The 21,616-nt window shown below is 33.3% G+C and overlaps 1 long non-coding RNA gene across 1 annotated transcript in view; it reads right to left on the reverse strand.

Moving 5' to 3' along the window:
• Positions 1 to 273: 273 nt before the first annotated feature.
• The window catches only part of LOC120340919 (uncharacterized), a 92,171-nt gene continuing 70,828 nt past the window's right edge, over positions 274 to 21,616 (reverse strand). Inside the window, exon 3 of the long non-coding RNA XR_013480356.1 lies at positions 274 to 354. This is a non-coding gene — a long non-coding RNA (uncharacterized LOC120340919). The remainder of the gene's footprint in view (positions 355 to 21,616) is intronic.

Below are 21,616 nucleotides of genomic sequence, written 5' to 3' on the forward strand. Positions count from 1 at the left end.
TTTTCTTTTTTAAGAATTAACGCCCAAACTCTTTGAATTTGAGTCTTATTATCAACGGATATATGTATTGTGTGCCAAACAGATCAGATGATACATGGTTTAAATACATTAACTGTGATTCTTTAATAGTGAACTTGGGGAGAGCTGATAAATCTCTCTCACTCTCTCTCTCTGTTAGCATTTTTTTTTAAATTTCAGTCGTGCCTTGGCGGGTCACGAATAAAACGAGGTGGGTCACTTTGTGACCCGCGGGTCAGTGGTTCGCCATCCCTGCACTAGCGGTTACTCTTCATATCTCTCTCATCTCCACATTGTTTTCCAAAAATCTCTTGTCTTAGCTCAAATATCTGTAATCTGTATATTAGAAAAAATTTAACCTATCAGTTTGCAACATACTTTGATTCTCAATATATTACAACAAACCATATACAACATTACAAGTATACTTGACAGAATGAATAAATATTGCTCGTATTGTTTTTTTAAGAAGTCTTACTTGTTATTGATCTTAGTTTGATGCTGAGACGCTAGACAAGTCGAAAAACATATAGAAATGAAAACATATTTGGTAACATGTTTTTGCCATAGTCTTACTTTAAATACTTACTTCTTTTTAAATATAATACCACAAATTGCAACTATGATTGCTTGAATATATGCGTGTTTAGAATGCAAAGGCCAATGCACAACATAAAAACTTATTGAAAGATTAAAGTAAAACAATTCAAAAAGTCACTCTGAAGTATGGTATTGAATTTTGAATAATATAATTGTGAATAAAACTTTCTTTCGTTGTCAATAAATAAAAAAGGAAAGCAACCTAGCTGCCTAGTTTTAACTCCATGAAAATAATTAATTCGAAAATCTATTGGAACATTCATTATACTGCAATGCCTCTCACGATTCAAAAACCTAGTGTGTATTATTCAACAGCGATATTTATTTATTAGTTATTGTGTTTGATGAGGACTAATGAGGAAAACTAGTGTATCGGCTATTACAGCGACAATTTGAACAGTCCAATAAATTTATTGTTTCTAAACATAACTACTGAATAATTTTAAACATAACGAAATAATATTTATGTTAACCAGGCTTATCGTTATGAATTTTGTCTCGACAGTGTTGACGTCACAAGCAAAGGTTATTTTGGCCAAGAACTTCAGTTCCACAATCTCAAGACAATGGTCGATGATAATACCTAACCGTTAATAATCTGATCCTCACAAAATACTAGCTTAAAAGTGGCAGTACATATGTGTATATATATATTTGTATGTACATTTCGTACATATTAAATCTGAAGTATCCAAGAAAGGTGCAAGTTCCTCAACGTCAATTTTTTGCTTTGAAACATCGCTTTGTGATTCATTTTATATATCTTGTGAATCAATAGGACTTCTATAATGATTTTCCCATTTATCTGTTTCAATAGATGTACAATTTAGGATAACGTTGCAAACAAGATATTCTTTATCACACCCATTGTAACTAAGCGAGGTGTATCCTATGTTAAATCAACAGTGATATGGTATTATTTTAACTATAATTGGTTCCACATTCTTTGGTACTAAAAGCGACATCGTGACGATTGGCTCTTTCAGGGCCAAGGTAAAGGCTTGCTCTCAATTTTGACAATATTGTAACTATCCTAACAATATTATAATGCCTTCGATTATATTTTGCTCTCCCCTTGGCCACTAGTTTATCTGTGTTTGGAATATCAAAAGATCAAAGGTAATGAAAAACAAGGCAGTACCAGGAATATTCTTATAATCGGAAAAGTATGCAAACGAAATTGCATCATGATCAATTTGGCGCCAATTCGTGTTTTCCCCTACAGCTGCTCTTTAATTCTCTTGCGGAGTTATGGGTCCAGATCGGGAACGCTTGTACTTAGCAATGCGAGAAAACACTCAAGCCGTGTGTCGTCACGTGGGTAAGATCTTATGATTAGGCCATAAGAATGAGAAGAAAAATCAGATAAAATTGTATTAAGTTTAACTAGCCTCAAAATGATATTCTATTTTACAGATCATCCTTCAACTACATCCTTATTTTGCCTATGGAATCTTCATAAATACCTGATTTTTGATTGATAAATTAGGTAAATGATGGGCATTGCATTAAGTCTATTTTAACTTTTATACGCAAAAAAAACGAAATCAAATCAAATATACAGAATGAAAGGAGTCAAGGACAGCCAAGGTTATACTTGCGCACTGCTATCTACGACTGCTTGCTTAGATCAGGGCTTCCCAAAATTTTGAGCTCGCGGCCCCTTTTAATATATTAAATTTTTTTGCGGCCCTTGTCCACGATAATGCCGAACAGTTCGAATTGTGCATTTTTGATGTTTTATTGGCACAGCTAATTCTCAACTTTAACATGTCTACTCAATAACAAAAACAAGCACATATTTATTCAGATTAACGTTTCTCAATTATTCAGTGTAATGGGTACGAATGCTTTTTCTGTATAGCAAGGCTCAATGTATGTTTATACAGGCCTAAATGATGAATTACGATGTCTGGCTACCGACGGCATGGTCCTTATCTCGAATTGTTCACTCTTATTGATCAAACTTAGCATAAGGCAGCATTTTGTGCGACGCCAAATTATCAGGGGAAAAACTCATGGCGCACCTACACGAAAAATATACTGCCTCGAAACAAAACACAATTTTGTCATCGTCAATATGTACTAAATGTCTTTTGAGGTTTTTAATCATGTAGGCCCGAGGAATGAAGGCAAAAAGTTAACGTTTCTTTTTTTTTATCTCTGCCTGGGTTTTCTTTAAAATGCTAAAGAAATCACTCAAGTTTGATGAACTTTGTTCAGCAAATGAAAAAACTGCAGCCTATACGAAATTACAGCATGTAGGGTTTATCTCTTATATTACGTAACAATAGACCCTACGTACAGAAAATAAACACATAGAACAGCAAAATGACTTTGATCCATAACACGTCATTTGGTACAATAAAACATTTAGAATAAATATGATGTGTAATATGTTTCGAGGCGCACTCAGCAAATCGTCTTCGGAAACCGCTAGCCTAATGATAAAAGCCGTCATTGTTATGCAAACCGTAAATCGGGTTTCGCGATCAGAATATGCATTGTTATGTAAGCGCGATCATTCTACCGTGTTTCCCCGAGGATAAGACCAAGCCTGAATTTTAAAAAAGATTTCAATATAAGCGCTCGCTTTTAAAAAAGACTTAGTCGATAGCTCAACTTTTTTTTGACTCAATCTCGTGGAAGTGCGTCGTTTTAATTTTGCTAGGACGTCGCAAAATTTCGTGATTCGTGAACCTCTTAAACAAACCATATCTTCTACTTTCACTGGAAAAAAGAAAGATTAAATTGATCTTATCTGTGATGTTGCTATAATAGAAAAGTTTAATTCTGGAAATTCGGTTTTCTGTAGATAAATATTATTTGTCCTTGGTTCAAAAAGCGTTGCGCACTCCTATCTTCTTTGAGATTTATTATTTATATGAAGCAGGCTTTTCTACCAAGGCCCATCAATTGCGATTTCAATGACTGTCGTTAAGTTTTGTTTGTTCGTTTATATGAAACTCATTGCGAAAAAGATCTTTTATTAAAAGGTATCAGTACGTATTTTCACGGGTCGCAACTTGAGCATATTTTCGAAGGGCGTCACAATACGATGAGATTCGAGAACCACTGCGTCCCAGTCGATCGCAAGAAATATTTTCTACTTTTTTAAATGGTTAATAATCTATACGGAGTAGTTATTTTAAATAAAAACGTGCTATTTATAAGTAAATGGAAATCAGTATTCATATTTTGTATAATAAAAAATCTCATTATTCCTTATCCCAAAAATAAGCCCTAGTGTTATTTTCGAAAGAAATTGAAGACAGTGTCTTATTTTCGGAAAAACACGGTATTATGATGATGCATTCACTCGGAATCGTGAAATCTTTGTTTTACACTATTTGTATAATAATTGTATTTTGAATCAAGAGTCTGAAAAAGTACAATATATATGGAACTTTGTGTAAATTTGGTGTTCACTTTGCGGCCCCTAAAATTCGTTTCACGGCCCCTTCCAGGGCCGCGGCCCCTAGTTTGGGAAGCCCTGGTCTAGATCTACTGTTTAGAATATAAATATTACAAAAACTTAGGAAGACACTTCGTATTACGGTAGTAATATCTGGAAATCACATTCACTAATTATGATACAACTTTCCTTCGTTTTATTGTAATAAAGCTACTATTCTCTCAGATGCCTAGATTCGACTCTTTAAAATTTTTTATAATTCGACAACCTATGGATATATACATACATACCAATATCCCTTTCTTGAATAAAAAAAAAAACTATTGTCCCCATCACCCACGAAATTGAGAACAATGAGAACAATGATATTCGTTTCCGTTTTGTTTAGTCTCATTTGATATGTCGAAATAATATTACATTAGGAGTGTGTTATATCATGAACTATTAATGGAACTTGCTTGAAAAAGAGTCGCTAAATGAGACAAAGCACATAATCACGAACGCTGTCTTTGTTATTGTCTTGTAGCCTATGTTGTTCTCGAGTGAAGATTCACCGCGAATACCTCAATAATTGCTCAATATTTTTTATTACAAATTCATATAAGTTCACATCATTCTGAAAAATTGAATATTAAACGATTCCAATGTTCGCTAAATGCACTTGACGTATTTAACTATTTTATTTAACTTTCCGAAAGTTGTGAATTAAGCTGGTGCATCGGCTATTACAGCGACAATTCGAACAGTCTATTGAATCAGGGACAGGGAGTGACATCTGCGATATCGTCTTCAACCAAGTTTGATGCTGATTTCTTGTCTTGACCATATTTTACGCCCATTCTACAAATATCACGACTGTGATTGCTTTACAGAGAGAAATAAACCTGAAGTTGCCAAGTCAGGGGCAAGTCCCCAACACATTTACTTTTCTTTGAAACAACGGTATGTGATAGATACATTGTATATAACTCGTAGAACGATAAGTCCGTTATCACAATTTTTCCAGTTTTCCTGTTTCAATAGATGTACAATTTGAAAACTTTGATAACTTTGCCAACATCATATTCTTTATCGCATTCATTGTAATTATGCGAGGTGTGAGTATCCTATGCTAAATCAACAGTGATATGGATTCCTTTTAATTACAATTAGTTCGACATTGTTCAGTACTAAAAGCGTCATTGTGACGCCTGGCTCCTTCAGTGTCCAAGGTGAACCTTGCTCTCAATTTCGGCAATATTATAACTATTCTACCAATATTATAATGCTTTCGATTATTTTTTGCTTGCCCTTTTGCCACTCGTTTATCTGTGTTTCGAATATGAACAGATCCCCATCATGACTATGCAACAAATATTGTTTATTCAGGATATTTCACAGGTGGGGCCTAGTGTTTCGTGACATCATATTTATATTAGTTGAATAGTATAATATATTGTGCGTACTCGAATTGTTCGTGGTACAAGACGATAGATAGAAACAACAATCAATACAATAAATTTTTAAATCGTGTGGGGTTATTTTAATAGTTACATAACAAAAGAAAATAGGTGTATATAATAAAACATTTTGAAGAGTTCAAAGTACTTCCAAATCTTTATTAAAAATTTTCCTACAAACGCGAAATCTCCTCGAAAATTAGCTTGGATTTTTCCAGTTTAAACGGACTGTAAGTAGCCCAATAAACAAATAATTTGATACAATTAGATTACAATTCATTTTGAATGTTTTATTGCTCAAAACTATTGGCTAATATATTCATTTGTTAAATAAGATCAGTATAATTGCTAACTACTAAGTAATAAGCAAATTTTCTTTTAGTCTCATTACGCATTTTGGAAAACAAAATTAGGATATCATAATGACACATTAACTTTAAATTGTGAAATACAGTATGACAAAATCATATCATAAATGTTCAAAAATGATAGTAATAACAATATATCATTATTATATAACTAACACAATTTGTGTTTTAGAAAGAAACAAGAGCATTCGACCATAATTCTTCAAACACCGGGAAATTTAAATCATTGACATAATTATGTTATGCACCCCCATCTCTCTCCCCATTGAATATGGTCAAAAGTTTCTGTTAAATGTTTTGGCTATGAGTTTAATATGTTGAAACGAATATCAAAAATCTCGTGGTAAACTTTATTCCAGCCGTTGTACTCCGCGATTTATAGATTGAGACAAATACTGAACCGACTGACCCGAGAACATCACGTTCTTTTCATAAACATATCAGCTCTTTGCATATCAGGAACATCTTTTCTGAATTATTGTTATGGACGAAGATGTAGACACGTATTTCTTCTAGGATTTTTTATTAATATATACATATATATACACCAACACTCATTTTCGATAACAATGAGGAGAAAATAATAAAGACGATTTCATTTGGATCAATCGTTTACAGTACTTAATTTGAAATATATTTTCCAGTCAATTTTCATATCATGCATGTAATTTAATTGTATTCAGATTTAATTGTTCAGAAACTACATAACGTTTTACTCATGTCAAACTTGACAAATAAATATTTACTGACTTTTGTCCTTATTATTGGTTCCTTATTCATGTGCATTTCATTTATTGTATTACAGTTGTTACATACATGAAAACGATGAAATGAAATGATTTCTAAGACATTTTCATACCATTCTTAGGATCTAGAGATGAAAAAACCAATAAAAAAAAGGTAAACTAAATAACAAATACGTAGGATCTAAATATATAAAGTACAGATGTCGTTCACTTTTCGCAATTTCACGGCGTGTTAAGTCCCAGTTGAGTGAATGTAAATTGGAATCTTTCACTTCTCATAAAAGCACTCAGTACACTTTAGATAGATTTGGACCGTTCAATTCTGATTTCAGACTGGTGACAATTAGGAATTTGTATAATTTCCACAGAAAAATCATCAATTCCAAGAGGACTGTCAGGACTGTCATCTTGAGATAAAGTGCAAACTGAGAACAAAATATTGTTTTTTGTAAATTCTCTTACTACTGCATGGGCTACCCAAACATAAGGATTACCATTGCTCTTGGAAATATCTTTGCGAATACAAAGAAAATCTCCTACATGAACCGGCTTCGTAAATTTGAACGAGCCTCCTAGATAAAATTTTGAATCCCATCTCACTTCAACCTTTTCTAGCCTTATAATCGAAGGTTTTCGTCCGTCTGTAATGGCTCTCTCCAAAAATTCAATGTTTTCCATGATACCCAGAGCATTAATGTCTATTCTATCTGACCTGAATGCGAAATCGGGATTTTTTATGTGAGTCAAGCACAAATGACAATTTGATCCGATGCTGATCAATCTCAAGTCCAGTCCGTCGTTTTTACCAGCGTTATATTCTGAGACTTGAAGCTTTAGTCTGAAATTAGATGCTACGGTAAACATGGTATCGAGGCCATCCTCATTGTATGGATATGACAATTCCGTTGGATTTTTTTGACTATCAAAAAATTCTTTGATTTTTTTCTCGGGAAAATTTTCCTTTTCCCAATCTTCTAATATATCGTCAAGGTTATTTCGATTCAAATTCACGTATTGATCATTGAAGTAATTATTACAAAAAACATTCTTGAGACGTACATTAATCTTTCCATTATCGGGGATCACTTCACTGTTGTAGTGAATTTGTTTGTAATAAATTAGTTTAGTTGGTTTATATTTATTAAGACGGTGTTTTTCATTTATAAAATTATAGTAGACTGAAAAATTAATTTCACCAACATTTGTAATAACAGCGTCAGTTAAGTGTGGAGTTTTGTAGCGAATGCAAATCAGACTGAGCAATTCATCTCGTGTGTACAGTAATGGTCGTGATGAGATAATGGAATTTAATAATATTTCCTGGTTAATTTTGCTGAAATTTTTTCTCAGAGGTGATGTGAAATCTACGATATCATCTTCAACCAAGTCTGATGCTAATTTCACGTCTTTGTGGTATTTAACACGCACTCTAGTTGACTTCGATGGTTCTACAGAAAAAAATAAATCTGAAGTTGCCAAGAAAGGTGCTATTTCCTCGGCGCCAAATGTTTTCTTCGAAATAACCTTCTGTGAATTATTGTATATGAATTTTGGAACAATAAGACTGTTATCACGATTATCCCGTCTCTTTGTTGCAATAGATGTACATTTTGTGATTACATTTCCAAGAACATATTGCTTTGCACATTGGTTGTAACGATGCATGATTTCGCCTACAAGTAGATTTACACTCCAGTCTTTAATATTACTCGATTTAGAAGAGATAACATGTCGGCCTCGTTGAAGAGATTTTTTATCCATGAAATAATCCCAGAGAATTTTCTTCCGATTTTCCGGACATTTCGTGAATGAAAATTCTTCCTTAATTTGTACTAGAGTAAATGTTGGTTTTCCTGTGCTTTGGGAATGCGCTTTGCAATTGCTATGAAAAAAAAATGACAGAGCCAAACAAATACTTTTTCTCGAAAAACCAATTGCGTATCCAACTTTACCTTCGGGATGTGTGCAAGCAGAATCAGCAACGATATGTATTCCTATTTTATAACAATCGGATTCTCCGCATTTTTGACATTGTTCAATACTAAAAGCGTCATCGCGACGTCTGGTTCCTTCAGTGTCCACGGTAAAGGCCCGCTGCACAAGATGTGGATCAACTTTGAATTTTCCTTCGAATCCATGACCACACGCTTTTTGCAATATTGTAGCTATCCTACCAAAATTATTATTGCTCCGTTTTTCTTTTTCTGCTGATTTTTGAAATATCACAAGATCTCCTTCATCAGCATCCAATCGATGCCAGGAAGTATTTGGAAAGAAATAGATTTCTGATCTGTCTTCGCCAATTCTTTTAATAATAATATTACGATTAATAACTTTTTCTACCTTGGCAGAAAAAATTTCTGTAAGCAGCAAGTTTTTCTGAATTTCTGAATTTTCCGTTGGATGATCGTTGCTACATTAAGATCCAGATTGGCACGCTCCAAAAGTTTTGTACACTTTGCATATTTTACTCATCTTCACATTGTTTTTCAGAATTTTTAAAGAAAACAGGACATGTAAATTTTACCTAACGAACAAATGTCTTAGCTAAATCCGTAATCTGTATTAGTAAAAATTAACTGAATAATTTTCAACCCAATGATTTTCAATATATTAAAATATAGCATATATATCACTACATGTATATTTGGCAGAATAAGAGGTTTTATTCGAATTAATTTTTTTTAATTAAAAGAGGTAATTGTTATTGCTCCTAGCTTAATGCTAAGACTCTAGAGCAGGGGTCACCAACCTTTTCGAAGCCGAGGGCTACTTTTTGGGTACAGATTAAGCTGAGGGTTACCAGTTCAATGGACACTTCTAAAAAAGTCAATTTGCTTAATTAGATAAAATTTGAACACAATTTCAATAAAATTACTATCTGCCGAATTTATTTTAGATCAGGATTCCTCAGTCAATACCTTGTAAGCCATAAATCGAAACAACAACAATTTTGATATCATCGCATATATTATAACTAATTTGGGAGAGAAGTTTTTTGATACACTTTTTTTCTTCACATTACTTTACAAATTTTATATTATCAATCTGCTGTCGTGATTGCTTGATTATATTATTGTTTATAATGTAAATGCCAATACACAACATAAAATCGTGTTGAAAGATTAAAGTAAAACAATTCAAAAAGTCCCTTTAAAGTACATTATTGATTTTTGAATAATCTAATTATAAATAAAACATTTTTTCTTTCTTCTAAAAGGAAGATACAGCCAACCTAGCTGCCTAGCTTAAACTCTATGATAATGGCTAATTCTATGGATACAAAGATTTTACTACAATGCCCCTCACGACTCAAAAACTTATTGTGTCTCAATCACCCGTGAAATATATTTTTGATTCATTGTGTTTGATGAGGTGGAAATGAGGAGAATCGGAACTGAAACTAGTGTATCGGCTTTAACAACGATAATTTGAACATTCCGACAAATCCATTGTTTTTAAACATAATTATCGAATTATTTTAAACATATCGAAATATTACTTATGTAAACCAATCGTATCGTTGTGATTTTTGTCTCGACTGTGTTGACATCAAAATCAAAAATGATTTTAGCTAGGAACTTCAGGCCCGCAATCTTTAGACCCTAACCGAAAACAATCTGGTTCTTTCAAAATACTAGCTCAAAGTGGCAGTACATATGTGTATATACATATTATGTGTATATTTCGTACATATTTCCACATTAGAACGCGTTGGTGTCTTGACCTCAAGTGGTGGTGATAACATACACGACCAAACTGATTATCTGCATTACCAATTATTTACTCCATCACTTTGCACTAACAGAGGCTGACATCTGCAATATCATTTTCAACCAAGTTTGATGCTGATTTCTTGCCTTAATCATAATTTACGCTCATTCTACGACGATCACGGCTGTGATTGCTCTACAGAGAGAAACAAACCTAAAGTTGCCAAGTCAGGGGCAAGTTCATTTACACAATTTTTTTTTTTCGATTTAACGCTCTGGGGTTCATTGTATATGTCTTGTGGAACAATAAGACCACAACAATTCATCTATTGCAATGGATACAATTTGTGATCACGTTGCCAACACATCCATTGTAACTATGCGTTATGTGTATTACTTCGAAATATTCGTGGTATAGGACAATATAGAGAAAAATAAATAATCATAATGAAATTTTTAGGTAATAGATTATTTGAATGATGAAATGTACTGATCTGTATGAAATGAACTTATTCAAAAATCTATTGATACATTTCAATATACTACAACGCTTCTCACGATTAAAAAACCTATTTTGTGTTAGTCACCCGAGACATTTTTCAATGTGTTGGATGAGGAGAATTGGAACTGAAACTAGTGTATCGGCTATTGCAACGAAAATTTGAACATTCCCAATAAATCCCATGTTTTTGAACATAATTATTAAATAATTTTAAACATAACGAAATATTATTTATGTAAACCAAGCGTATCCTTGGCGTCACGAGCAAAGATGATTTCGGGCCCGCAATCTTAAGACAGTAGTCGATGATCCGTAACCGAACATAATCTGGTACTTACAAAATACTAGTTCACTCTGGCAGTATATATTCCATTCTACGACGAGCATGACTGTGATTGCACTAGAGGGAAAAATTGAAGTTGCTAAGTTGTGGACAAGTTCCTTAACGAAAATAAAATTCTTTGAAATAACGCACTGGGATTCATTGTGGTACAATTTTTCCTTTTTGTGTTGCAATACAATTTTTGATAACGTTACTAACAATATATTCTTTAGCCACATACATTGTAACCATGCGTGATATATATTCCTTTGAATTGTTCGTGATACAGGACAATAGATAGAAACAACAAGCATCACAGTGGAATTTTTAAGCGAGGAATTATTTTAATAGTTACATAACAAAAGAAAGGGGATTTATATAAGAAGACATTTTGCCGTGTTCAAACTACTTCGAACTACCGTTCAACAGACGTTCTGTTGCAAACGCAAAATCTCTTTGAAAACCAGCTTGGGCTTTTCGAGTGTAAAGGGAGGAAAATCTGCCTGAAATAGACAAATAATATGGTCCAATCGTATATCTAATTCTTTTATTTTGGCATTGCCTGATTACTGGAAGCACCCTTTATAGGCTAAAATATTCCATTGCCAATTATTTCACGGGTTTTTAAACTAGTTATGTATTTCTACCACCAGCACCAATGAAGTTCAATCTTCTTTTTATATTCTACAAATAAATATTCTTTCGAACTTTATACCAGAGTAAATGTAAGTGCGTTTCATTCACAGAACAATTGGTATGGAAGATTGACAAGATTGAGCCAAAGAATTATTTTTTTTTGAAAAGCCACTACAATATTCGTCTATATTCAAATGATTTGAGTATGTAGAATCAACAATGATATTTATTTCTATCCATTACAGTCGGGTCTTCTTCGTGTTTGATATTGTGGTATATTGAAAGTGTCTTCTCGTGACATTGGGTTTCATCAGTACCGATTTTTTTGATTCATAAGTCTAACAATATTGTATCTATCCTATCAATATTATATTGGTATATTTGTTCTGATTGTCTACAATTATCTTTTGCATTGCTCATATGATTTACTCTATCTAATTTTGCAAATAGCTTAAGATCCCCGTTTTTCTCATCCGATCGATTTCAATAAGTATGTGGAAGGTATGTAAGTATTATGGAGTTTTATAGCCATTTGTTTTGGTCCAGATTATATTATTGATTTTGGGTTAACATACTTAAAACTACTACAGAACACTATGGATATGTTAAAATTGAAATTGTAACGGAAGTTCCATAAATATTTGCTTCTGAATGCCCGAAGCACATTGTAGCAAATGAGAAATGGATACTGGATATAGTAATGTTTGATCTTGGCTACCTTACAACGGATAATAAAACTGTCTGAAATTAATAACTCGTATCCCATGTTGTTTTCGGATGCACGACTAATATCTAATTAACTTATTTGTTGTCCTGAGAATTGTAACCGAAACTAGTGTATCGTCCGTTACTTAAACTGTCCATTTAAATCCTTTATTTATGAAGGCTCAAAATCCCTAACCAGCGGAAAGTGTTTCCCAACCGAAAATAAAGTCGGTTTTTACAAAATACTAGCTCAAAATGTAAGTACATATATATATAAACTGCGTACATAGTGGGTCTCTTGGACGTTGGTGGTGAAATAATGCACGACTAAATTCATTATTTTCCTCCACTTCATCAGTCTGCATCAACACGAAGCTCACAGAATCCATCTACACAGCTTGCGCAAACTAAAATCAGTTTTTTCACGCGACTGTGACGCGCAAGCAGACGTCATTAAACTGCGATTTTTCTTTTCTAAGCCTTTTTCGAATAGTTTTTATCAATTTATTCTGACTTGCTACGTCATGATTTGGAATTGAAATATTTGGTATGGAAATTTAGGTTAAGTTCCCATTAGGCTTGCACGTAATTGACAAAAATCAATTCCGTAATTACGGCAAAATCAATTACGTAATAACCCCGTAATTGCGATATTTTTTCACGCATTTAAACCTATCATAACAACCAATTGAATCCACTTCTTTTCCGAATGGGACATTGAAGTTGGGTTTTCATATTCTTGGCAGTACTACACGCCGGCGGCAGATGTTAAAGACAAGATCAAGGAGTAAATTCAAATTAATTTTATTCTGATTTTTATCTTTTGTGTTAGCTTTGGTTTTCCTTTATCACTTTCGCAAATTAACCGTCCCATTTTTATGCGATCAATTTTATCATTACCGACACTGGTATACGGATATTTATGGGAACGATAGTTTTTTAAAATCGACTTTCGTGCTGAATAAAAATTACGGGTTTCTAATTTATTAACCAACGACGAGAGTATTCTCTCGTTTGATTATACTTGCGATTTCCTCGCGACGAAGACTTGTTTTTGCAGCGTTTTCTGCATTATCCGACATTACTGCCTTGTTAGCATTTTATAATAATAATTATTGATGTCGACTTATTGACGATATTCCGATTACCATGCTTCATTTTACATTTAATCATTTCGCGGACTGAATGTTTATAACGTTATTGCGATAAATTTAGATCAAATATTATTTATTTGCGTATAATTTAAATACCGAACTTATATGATATGCCTTCTCCGAAAATACAAAGTTATATCGCAAAACAATGCATTTTGTGACATTTATTTTACACTCACGTCATTTATTTGCTAACTCAAGCCGGCGTTCCTATCGGCCAAGATTGACACAAGTTTGGTCGAGTGCCGGTGGTATTCACGTCGACGATAAATCAAAATAAGTTGCCGCATTTGGTAAGACAGTTAATCATATATGGCCTAAATATTGCGAGGAATTGTGAAAAACATCATGAGCAAGGCCAAGTCCGGACTGATATCTAACGATAAAACCGTTAACAGAACATCAAGATTTTGTAATAGAAAATGGATCTCGCACAGAATAAACACACTGGCTCATATTTGATTATATATGATAGCAGTTAAATTTTTAGCGGTCCGCGGGGAATCCTTCGTTTTGTTGTTTCTCTGCCATCTCAATCGCTTTACCGATGCCGAAAAGACGAAGTTGCGTTGGTTCATTACGTAATCTCTCTTTTGTCGTCATATTGCTATTTGATAAGCGCGACATTAATTATCACGGCGTTGTATTGGCGCGAGTGATCAATCGCTCTTTTCGCTATATTTGCTTCCAGCTCGTCGTGTTGAAAGGTTATGGATATTTTTCTGTTTATACCCCAAGTCTGAAATAAAACAGCCAAAAACAGTATGATATTCCATGTTCATATATCAAGTGTTGATATTAACAATAAAGAATGGTTAAGCATTGCTAATATACACTTGGTGGGGAATTCCCACTATTTAAAGGCGTGACTATAAAATAGAATAAAATAGAAACGGAACATATATACCATAAGTAACGGAAAACTGGAACAAGTAAATAATAAATAAAAGTAAAATGGATACAAATGTTTGATAGACCTTATTTGATAGATTGATCTCCTGCGTTCATTAGTCATTTCACCCGAAGAAGTTGAAACCGGGTGTGTTAGCGTCCATCGGTCTTAACACAATTCTTCCCCCTATCTACGGTTATTATACATTGGTCATGGCCATGGCCATGCTAGATAAGATGCGAGAGAAGTTGAAACCAGGTGTGTTGGCGTCAATCGGTCTCAACGCAATTCTATCCCTTATCTACGGTTAAGTTGCGAGAGAAGTTAAAACCAGGTGTGTTGGCGTCAAACGGCCCTACTCAGTTCTTCCCCCTTAACTACGTTAATAATTTACATTGGCCATGCCAGATAAGTTGATAATAGGTTAGTAAATGGCAACGCGTCATGCCTTCCTTCACCTACGTAACGAGAGAGAAAAACGGCTGCGAATACCGGAACTCTAACTTCTTCGACTTGTTGAGCTTTCATTTTTCGCAATCGACGAAATTGACTGCTTTGAAGAAAGCTCGTTTCAATGCAATAATTACGACTTTACGTAATTCGTAACTTCCCTTCCGTAACTCCAAGTAATTCCGTAATTCCGTAAATCCGTAAATTACGTGCAAGCCTAGTTCCCATAGGATTATTATATCAATAAAAAGTTCGTTTATTTTTAATCTCAAGTTGTTATACCAACCTTTGAATCTATTATTCAATAAAATCCCCATTCCAATTCTAATCATTAATTTAACAGGAGATAATCGCTCTAGCATAGTTCTTCAAGCAGAGGGAAATTTAAATCATTGAAAAACGTTATACACACCCCTCTATCTCCTCATCGAATATGCTCAAAATTTAAAAAATCGAAAAAACGAAAGTCAAAAATCTGGTGGTAAGCTTTATTTCTACCGTTGTAATCAGCAATTTATAAAACGCGTGAGACAAATACTGAACCAGGAACATCACGTTCTCTCCACAAACATATCAGCTCCTTGAATATCAGAAACAGCTTGCCTATAGAATAGAGGATTGTTGGGGACAAAGTAGTAAAACACGCTTTTCTTCTAAGATTTGCTTTTTATATATACATATACATTCATGTTTAATAATGAAGGAGAAGAAAAGTAATGAAGATAACTACAAATGCATCAATCGTTTGAGGTAATTACTTTTAAATACAAGATTACAAGGGCTAGTCAATTTACTCTAAAGCAGTTTATCATTCATGAAATATCTCCAGGAAATTACAAACTCTGTTTTTGGACATTTGCTGAATAGTTATTCTTCCGAAATTTGTACTAAAGTAAAGATTGGTGCGCTTGCATTTGCAGTACAATTGGGATGAAAATAAAATGACAGAGCCAACGAGCTATTTTTCTTTGAAAAACCATTTGTATATCCATCTGTACTTGGCTGTGGGCAATGAAGCACATGGGCATCAATTTTGCATTGGTGAATTAATTTCTGGATGCAAATACTGATTCAGCTTCTTTGATCATTGCATCACTCCGACACCTGATCGTGATTCACAAGTACATGGGCAATAATTACACTGGTTGCATACGGAGGAGGCTATCGTTCAGCAATATTAAAAAAACGTTACGACGTATGATAAATAAATAAAATTAGCACACACCATCTACTAGACATAAATTCTCAAATCTGCACATGTATATGTACAAGTTTTTGTATAGTGACTCGCATACAAAAACAATCATTCGTGCATTGCCTTAAAATTGTTGGTAAAATTTTTATTCAGTAAATAATGTTTTTGTTGAATCTAATTAGTGCGAGCAATTACAAATAAAAATATATTTTTTCAGTATTTGAGTTATAGTTTCATATAGTTAAAATTTGAACGTTGATGCGTTTTATTTTTATTTTCGTAGTCATAATATTCGACCACATACTCCCTTTTGATTGCAAGAACGGATGAAAAAGTGAAACGTTCGATCAGTCAATCGTTTCAAAACTATTATTTAAGTTCTATTACAAAAATAGTCTGAATCTACAATACAATATTAGTTGTTGATTTTCTGCTCTGACTTGTGCATGATAACCCAGGATAAACTTGATTCTGAACCCAAATTTCTCTGTACGAAGATCGCCACCTGCCGTATTGAAAAGTCATTAGCTTTATTGGTTTATTGTAGTTTCTATATACGTGTAGCGATATACGAAATACAATCAAAATTTTTAATTCTAAAATCTGCTACTGAAAAGATATAAAGCAGTCTATATATATATTTTATTCTAACATCTAAAACACATTAAAAACAAACATAATATCATTATATATATATATGTCAATTTGGGTAATAAGGTATTTCGTATCGAATGGACAAACGTACATCCACTTATATTCGTTTTGTAATCGAAAAATTTAAATTCGTTTCTATGTGGATAATTATCTGAAAAAAAAACTTTGATTTGATAATGATTGGTATAAAAAACATTTTTTGGGAATAATGATTTTTGGTTTTAAGGGTTTTAATTTGAGTTTGAGTCAATTTTGGATTCTGGTTTATGAGGTCACTATAGACTAATCAAACACGAGTAACCTTTTACATTCTCGATGGCTCCGAATCTCTCATTTTCATAAATGGTACATTTATGGTTGATACCAAATAAATAAATAAATTAAATATTGATGTTTCTACGTGCTTTGATACTCTTCTTTATTTCCGAGGCGAATAAACAAGATGTCAACGATTATGCAACAATTGAAAATTTTTGCTAACACTTATGTCACTAAACTTTCAATAACTGAAGTTTAAGGTCATTGTGCAAAAAGTTTCACGTAGTTAAGACACAAAAACAACAAAATATTACACTAAACTTTTATTTAGTTTGATCAGAAAATGATATTGTAGTATACTTAAACTTTTTTACCCTCATTGTAATTTTATTTGTTTTCCAATGAATGCTTGTATACTCGTTTCAGAGGAATGCATATTTTGGGAATTTTCATAAATTCTTGATTTACTGCTGGATAAATTAAGTAAATGAGATGCGATACAATATGTCAGTTTTAACAAGATCCACATGCAAATTAAAAATAGGAAGGTATCTTCTGAAAATAAACATTATCAATCACATAAAAAAAAAGTATTTTTTTTAATAAACTTTTTAATATTTTTTCTAAAGCATAAATATACAGTTACAGATGAAAAATCTATCAACATAATCGTAATGGAATCCATTAATACATAGGTATATGAAAAGCACTATGTTGACGAGATACATGTTTTTACATTTATAGAAGCGTTAAACTAGTGCATGTATGTTGGTAACCAACAACGCTAAAAAAAACTCGATACAAGATACAAGAGCTTAAGACCGTTCAATTTCAGGCTGATGGCACTTTGGAATCTGTATAACTTCCACAGAAAAATATTGGCTTTCACATGACTCATCCTGTGATAAAGTGCAAACCGAGAATAAAACTTCATCATTGGCAAACTCTTTCACCACTGCATGAGCTACCCAAACGTACTGTATAGTACCACACTCTGATATATCTTGTCGAATGCAAAGTAAATCGCCTACACCGAACGGCTTCGAAGATATAAAGGATCCTCCCGAATAAAACTTTGAATCCCAGCTCACTTGAACATTTTGCAGTCGTAAAATCGAAGGTTTTCGTCCGTTTGTAAGGGCTCTATCCAAAAATTCAATCTTTTCCATGATACCAAGAGCATTAGTGTCTGTTCTATCTGACATAAATGCCAGTTCGGGATTTTTTATGTGAGTCAAGCACAAATGACAATTTGTCCCGATACTGATCAATCTTAAGCTGAGTTCGTCGTTTTTTCCAACGTCATATTTTGACACTTGTAGTTTCAGTCTGAAATTGGATGCTACGGTGAACAATGTATCACTTCCGTTATTATTATACGGATATAGAATTGATTCTGGTTGAGACTTTTGACCTTCAAAAAATTGTTTGATTTTCTCCGAAAAAGTTTCATTTTCCCAATCCTCTAATATTTCGTCAATGTTGTCACGATTCAAATTCACGTATTCCTGATTGAAGTAACTATCACAGTTAACATTCTTAAGAAGTACAATGGTCTTTCCATTTTCAGTTTTGAAATCCATGTTGTAGTGGAGTTCGCCATAACGTATTTTTCTAGTTGGTCTCCAGGTAATCAAATTGTGTTTTATGTTATTGTAAATATATGAGACTGAAAAATTAATTGCACCAACATTTGTTATCACAGCGTCAGCCAAGTGTGGAGTTTTGTAACGATCACAAATCAGACCAAGCAAATCATCTCGTGAGTACAGTGTTGAGCTTGGTGATAGAATGGAATTGATTAGTATTTGCTGGTTGATTTTGCTTGAAATTTTCCGCAAAGGTGAAGTGAAATCCACGATATCATCTTCGAGCAAGACTGAGGCTAACTTCACATCTCGATGATATTTAACGACCATTCTAGTGGACTGCGATGGCTCTACTGAGACAAATAAATCTGAAGTAGCCAAGAAAGGCGCAAGTTCTTCAATGCAAATTTTATTTTTCGAAATAACGCTTTGTGAATCATTGTATATATCTCGTGGAACAATAATACTGTTATCACAATTTTTCCATTTTTCTGTTGTAATAGCTGTACGTTTTGTGATTACGTTGCGACCAACATATTGTTTTGCACATTGATTGTAACGATGCATGAGTTTACCTACAAGTATGTTTACTTTCCAGTCTTCAATATCTCTCAACCTAGAAGCAATAAAATGCCGATCTTGATAAAGAGATTTAGTATTCATAAAATATCTCCAAAGAATTTGAAACTTCTTTCTTGGACATTCCATGAATGAATATTCTTCCGAAATTCGAACTAAGGTGAAGGTTGGTGCGCTTGCATTCACAGTACAATTGGTATGAAAATAAATAGACAGAGCCAACGAGTTATTTTCCTTTGAAAAACCATTTGAGTATTCATTTATATGCAGAGGATTTAAGTTTGTGGATTCAGAAATGATATGTATTCCTATTTTGTTACAATCAGATTTTCTGCATTTTGGACATTGTTCAATACTAAAAGCGTCATCGTGACGTCTGCTTCCTTTAGTGTCCAACGTAAACGCCTCCACTAGACTTGGAACCACGTTTATTTTTACTCCGCTAATTTTATCACCGATAGCTTTTAACAATATTGAAACTATCCTACCAATATTATATTGATTTGTTTGTCTCGGTTGTCTCCAATTGTCTTCTGCACTGTCGATTGTTATTACCTCATGTGATTTCTGGAATATCACAAGATCTCCTTTTACAGCATACTTTCGATGCCAGGAAGGTTTTGGCAGGTAAAAAGTTTCTGACTTTTCACCGTCAACTCTTTTAATATTGATAATAGGATTCGCGTCGCTAACTTGCTCTATGACAGCGGCAAAAATCTCTGTGTTCATAAGTGCTGATAAATGAATGTTTCTACAATTAGATTCATACATGCATGTTCCGAAAGTATCATAATCGAGGCATGTAGTCATCTTCACATTCCCGTCGAATCGATAGGAAACATATATTTTGAAGAAATCAGGGTGACTAAATGTCCTAGATAAAAAATCTGTAATCTTTTGTAAAAACCATCGAATTAATTTTCAACATATATATAGTATTAAAAAATAAAATAAAGCATATAACATATCCGTAATGAATAATCTTACAAACGCATAGTTTCACTTCTGTATGTTTCATGTTATATAAGTCAGAGCTGTGGCGATAAATTGACAACATTAATGCTCTTAAGGCAACAATATCGCAAAATGTACTTATATGTCGAGATTTTTTCAATTTCAATTTCAATTTTATATCTTTGACAAAAATGGTTCCCAATACTTTGGTTCCCCATCTAATAATACTATTCAACCAAAATTCATTTCAATTCCAATAATATTCAGCAAATTTGGTTTTCGTTTACTAACGGTTATGTATATTTGAATAAATAATACATATATATTCTTAACCGGACCTCCAGAAGTATGTGAGTATATGCGCCAAGACGGCACACAACCTGAGAATAGTAAGTGTACCAGGTAAGGGTTCAGGTTGTGCGCCATCTTGGCGCATATACTTCGGGAGCGCCTCTCAACCATATATTGTATATATTAGTAATGGAGTAGATCTTTGGTTGAAGCAATTTTCGGAATATTCTCAACTTCATTGTTCGGATAGGAGTTGTGAAACTTATTCAAAATTAACTTTTTCAAAAGATTAGTATTTGTCTATAAACATATTTAAAACTCACGCTTTACAATAGAGGAAAGTAACAACGAACGATTAAATTAGTATTATTTGAATTAACTAATGTACGATATCATTATAGCAACAGAATTGTAATCAATTGTACGTCTTGTGAACCTCCCATTTTTATATGCAATTTTGCAGGCATTTGAAGTAAGACATTAATTAACTCTTTTGCAACAGAATTTTGTATTGTTGAACAATTCACTGAAAACCGGTCGTTTCCTGACTGTCTTACTTGAATAACTTTGACAGAGCGATTTGTAGACTCATAATCTGGGTCACAATGAGCTTTTCATTTATTATATCCCAGCGTCCAGAGCTGACCATTCAAGTGAAATGCGAAAAGTTTAATCGAACTATATATTGCAAACTTCCTCACCATCAAATAACCCAGCTCATTCAAACATAAAACTTTGATAAATGTTATCTTTATGAACGCAAAAAATGTTAAGTGCACAAAAATGATTTACGAGATGGGTTGCAATCTACATTACATTTGTTATATGTGTATACTGAAGTCGATAGCGCTTGTGAAATATTGCATGTACACGTGTTATTTGGTATGCAGAACAAGTATAACGATAAGATCAAATAGAAAGAGAAAATTATAAAATGGGTGAGTCCATTTTATATGATACATAATAAAAAGTTTGGAAGCGTGAAATCTATTGTAATTGTTTGATGGAACTTCGTCAGCGATACATATTTGAAAAAAAATCGGTTGGTTTTTCAAGTATGAAACATGGTGACCGTACATTTGAACCCATGTACATTTGAACCCATGCATATATTCATGGGTTCAATCTATATGCGG

Source organism: Styela clava, chromosome 14 (genome assembly GCF_964204865.1).
Source record: "Styela clava chromosome 14, kaStyClav1.hap1.2, whole genome shotgun sequence".
NCBI classification, from domain to species: domain Eukaryota; kingdom Metazoa; phylum Chordata; class Ascidiacea; order Stolidobranchia; family Styelidae; genus Styela; species Styela clava.